The sequence below is a fragment of the Pyrus communis genome, chromosome 14 (genome assembly GCF_041283825.1).
Source record: "Pyrus communis isolate YQ-2024b chromosome 14, ASM4128382v1, whole genome shotgun sequence".
Lineage (NCBI taxonomy): Eukaryota > Viridiplantae > Streptophyta > Magnoliopsida > Rosales > Rosaceae > Pyrus > Pyrus communis.
In genome coordinates this window covers 17,325,998-17,331,320 of record NC_142578.1, presented here as the reverse complement: position 1 = coordinate 17,331,320, position 5,323 = coordinate 17,325,998, and the positions used below count along the sequence as shown (strand labels likewise).

General features: G+C 36.5%; 1 pseudogene; it reads right to left on the bottom strand.

The window, feature by feature from the left end:
• Positions 1-1,882: 1,882 nt before the first annotated feature.
• On the bottom strand, positions 1,883-3,028 carry LOC148691303 (large ribosomal subunit protein uL6 pseudogene; annotated as a pseudogene).
• Positions 3,029-5,323: the final 2,295 nt, after the last annotated feature.

Here is a 5,323-nt window from a genome sequence, read left to right as displayed (position 1 = left end):
CCCACTCATTGGTATGTAGAAGGGTCATAGCCCCCCTGCCTCGCGTGTGCACACTCGTCCTCGGGGTATGTGTCACCTATATGCGAAATAGCTATAAAAACGTTAACTTTAAAGCACATAACCAACTTCTCGTAATAACTTCTCATACATTGCTCAAAATGGACAAATGAATATACCAACGTGCTTTACACAACCTCAGGATCACAACCATATTTTTAAAATAATTTTTGGACCCCTCACGCGCCCCCACGCGCCGAAATAGGCACGGACCTACGCGCCCCCCACGCGCGGCCACGTGCCATGCACACTGACGGTGTCAACAGACGCCGTCAGGAATATTCCGTTAAACTGACGGAATATTCCGTTAAACTTAACTGACGCCGTCACTGCCGTTAGGAATATTCCGTTAAACTTAACCGAATATTCTCCTTTCTTCTCCGATCTACCCTCGCCGGACTCTGGCCACCGGAAAACTGGGAAAGTTTAAAACTCACTATTCTCCATCGTTTTTCATCCAATTTTCACGTATTTTATACCAAAATGAAGCCCTAAACCTCAACTACCACGTTGGACTAGTTTTAGAGCCTAAAAACAACGGAATCAAACTTTCTAAAAATAAGAAAATCCGGCCAAACTTACAGTTCATGATTTCGACGTCCAAATCCGTCCAATGATGCACTCCCAAGCTCCTTGGGACCTCACCAACACATCTACAAGCTTCAAATGTCCAAAAACTAAGTAAATTAATGCTGCATGAACAGTACTCAAATCGGAGTTTAAGAAATCGACGTGAAAACGTCGATGTTCTTACCTGAAAAGGGTATCACTGGACTCCTCACAGCCTCACAAACTCGATGGTGCCCTTGGTTCCCTCGATCTGTCCAGGTTTGAGGGGTTGTGTGAGTGTCCGTACGTTTTTTTTTTTGAAGAAGAAGAATAGAGGACTCGGGGGGAGAGGGAGAGAGAGAGAATGACAGAGGGTGAGGGAAAGTGAGACAGTGTGGGTGTGTAGCCCAACACATGTCCACCCCACACAAAACATCCAATAAACGTACACGAAACGAACTAGGGGCAGAGTTGTAATTTCACACGTACTTTTCCGATAATTCCGGGACGGGATGTCACATTGTATACTAAACACGGGTATTATCACTATTTCTTGAACTTAAGACTAATATTATCACTATTTCTTAAACTGAATACTGATTATTTCTTAAGTTGAACATTGACTATTTTTAGAATTGAACATAGGTACTATTACTATTTCTTAAACTAAACACTGACTATTTCTAGAACTGAAAACTGACTATTTATTAATTGAAAACTGACTATTTATTAAATTGAAAACTTGTACTATCATTATTTCTTAAACTAAATACTAATTATTTTTCGAATTGAACAAAGATACTATCACTATTTCTTAAACTAAGTACTGATGTCATCACTAATTTTTAAACGAAACACTATTTCTAGAATTGAATATGTGTGTTGTCACTATTTCTTAAACTGAACATTGCTATTATCACTATTTCTTAAACTTAACACTGACTATTTTTTAAATTGAAAATGGGTATTATCACTATTTATGAAAGTGAACACAATTACTATTTATGAAAGTGAACACGAGAACTATTTATGAAACTGAACACGAGTACTATTTATGAAATTGAACACGAGTAATATTGCTGAAATTGAACACTACCTATTTCTAAAATTGAACATTAACTATTTGTAGAATTGAACACGAGTAATATCACTATTTCTTAAACTAAACAACGATTTTTTTGTTATGCATGAAACAAAAACACAATTTTAAAACACCTCCAAATACACCACATAAATTTTCATTTACAAATTTATTATTTTCATTCACAAACACACGACACAGCACCCCAGATGCACACATATAATAGCCATCCATCATCAAAGGTTTATAAACTACATCACAAAACAAATCCCTGAGAACATGAGATATTACAAACAAACAAAAAAATTAAACGAACCAAACTCTCATTTTTATTTTAGCATTCTAGTGGCTTATTTTCCAAATCAATACAACTTTGCCTTAAATCTGCCTTCCATTCCAATCAATGCTTCCTTGTACCCAGAAGTAACAAAAGAATGCTCACCTATACTTCCAACGTAACGCAGTAGCTTAGTGATTACAAAAGGGCAGCTTTCCCTCAAGTACTTAAATCCATCGGTTTCTCCATTATTCCTTTATGAAATGAATCAAATATATCAACCATGATAGATATTTAATATATTTCTCTCTAATTTCTTACCAAAAACAGCAACACAATAAAACATTCAACAAAACCCGCAGCTCGCATCTGCCCCTTGATATATTTTCTTCCACATGAACTCTCCAACAAAAGGAATAACTAGCCAATCCCATGAAGAAATTAAACTACATTCAGAAAGAACACAAAAACAAACACCCTTCATTCCTCTGCAACAATGGTTCCCCTCTCGCTCACATAGATACCATCAAGAAACTTCCTGCTATACAAGATGGCATTTCTAGTTGATCAGGGCACAAGATCGAGAAAAATTCATTTCCATCCAAGATGGGGTTATCCTTGACCTTTTCACATTGGGTGATAGAAACATCATCATATCCACCTTACTCACCTTCTTTCAAAAAGTTACGTGTGTCGATCAACCTGGCCTCACTAGTGATGGAGGCATTGATGGAAAAATTAGCATACACAAACGCATCTTGTAGCGATACCCCTTGGTGATGTCGATGATGAGATTTCCGATGTGGGAGAGAGCGGTGCAGATGGCGAGACTGATTTTGAGGGAGCCTAACCAGGCCTTGACCTTCAGCTTCCGCTTTCTGGTCGTATTCCCGTGAGGACCTTGATGATCTTGGCGTGGAACTTGATCTTGACACCGTCAGGGATGTTCATGGTCTTAGAGGAGAGGATGGTCATCATATTCGCTGCTCTGGTTGTTTCTCTCACTCTCATGCTTTGCAGCTCCGGTTGGTGACGAAAGGAGATGAGGAATTTGAGGTTATGGAGGCAGGGAATATCAGAGAGAAGAAAGGAAGAGAGGATAAACAAACAAAGACTTGCCGTCGGGGCAAAATCGGAAATTTATAGTTTGGACCATTTTAACTAGGCTAGTTTAATATTGGGTTTTGTCCTAACCATTAAATAAAGTTAGTACATGGTTTTTGGTTAACATTCAAAATTTTCAAACCCTTATCATTAGTTTTCCTAACAAAATATCTTAATCATGAAATTACCAATTTACCCTCGGTATTCGATGTTTTGTAAAATTTTAACCGTAACTCCGATTTTGATTCCTCTTGTGCCTACACATTCGTACCGTCGAGTACTTTGAGAATATGGTAAAAGAAGTAAAAGAATGAGTCGTACGTCTCTTTAAACAATAGTCAACGGAAGTCAAAATCCTTCCCTTAGGGGTATTTTCGCCGAATCACACTTTTAAAATTTATAAAATCATAGAATTAGGGACGGGTTATCAGACTGAGGGTCATCCGTTAGACCATGATTTAAATGCTTATAAGGTTCTCTTTGACGAGGTATTCCTTTTTTCTCAGATTTGATCATCTTGGTTCAATAAAAAATATATGTATTTTCAGTCATATCCGTGTCCATTACCCTTTTATGGGGGTGATAATGTAGCATTTTGATGGACTTGTAGGATGGTGATCCTCACCTTTCAGGTTTTGGCTTGAGCTGAAATAGTAGGGATGGGAAGAGCTACAGCACAAATCTTGCGCAGCCTGAATATTTAAGAAATGGTAATAACGTTTCTAGTCTAAATACTAGGCATCTGTTTGATTTTTGTTGTTACTATATCTAAATAACTTTTTTATGCTAGAGATATGCTACACTGTGGGGTGAGTCACTCCAGAAAATGTTGTTTATAGCTTTGGTACTGTCGTTCTAAATCTGCTAAGTGGGAAGCAAATCCCTCCAAGTCATGTAAGTGTGGTGCTATATAATATGTCGATGCACTTTTTACCGTTGGTCTGTCCAACATCTTTACTCGCTTATGCAAACTAGAGCCCTTAGTGCAATAGTCATCTTGGAGTGTGTCGACTTGAATTTGTCGCTCAAAGTTGAAATTGATTGATTCAAATACTCTGTAGTCGATCTGCTTATACTAAACTTGATTGTTGGGATATGATATGTATAAATAACTTTTGCGTATTCAAGGCTCTCCTGCATTTTGGACTTGAGCATCAGTTGTTTTCATAGCCTCCGTATCTTATCGGAAACAATGAGGTAGTTAAGTGGTACTAGAGCATCTTGCATATCCTTGTTCATTCAATTTATGCTAAGATATCTTTTTTAAATTTGGATGGCTTCACTTGTCTTCCAAGAGTGGACTCAACAGATGAGGGACATGTTGGAGGCAAGGAAACGAAGGGATTATGCATTTCGGGACAGAGATTTTAGAACTGTCACTTACTGTTACTCCCAGGTATAACTTTGTTGTTTGCACATGCGTGTATTGTTTCATCTTTATATTTTAAATTTGTGGACTGGAATTACGCCAACACCAAGGGAGAGGGAGTCAGCGACTAGGTGAGTAAGAAAAAAATTAAAATTAATATTACAATACATATAAGTAATAAATATGTAATATTATATTGTATATTAGTAATATCAGTTCGGTATGGTACACCATTGGTAATTGTCTTGAATACCATTACCGTACTAAAAATATATAGTTTGGTACAATACCATATTGTTACCAATTGGTACAAATTTGGTATGATACGGTTGGTACAGTAATTTGGTAAGAAAATTATACCCCTAGATCATTATCCCACAATTGATTCATGATGATCTTATGCTACTTAATCCATTAGATGTTTTCCATAATGTTCTCCATACTAAGTGTGTACACTATTTTTCTAGCTATAAATTTGTATCTGATTTGCTATGTACTTTTTTTTAATATGAAAAGCCTTTTCTGAATGCAATATGAATTACATGATATGTGGACAAAATTCTATGTAGGTGTAAAAGACTTTTGGCTTGCAATACTGCATAAGGATTGCTTGGTTGAGGAACTTGAGGATTCAAGACCTTTTTTCAGTTCTCTTTTCCGTTTTATTGGTGTTTGGAATGATTCATTTTTATTATTTTTCTTCTAAATGCCTAATAATCAGTAATCTAATTGTATCATTGCTTTATGTTAATTCAAGATTTTAGAATAATTGAGGTGGCCATCTCTAATGTTTTTATTTCATTGTCAATACCAATTAAAATATTATGTACAAATGTTTAAAATGCAATACAATATCTAGGACAAGTGATTTGGTCATACATAAATG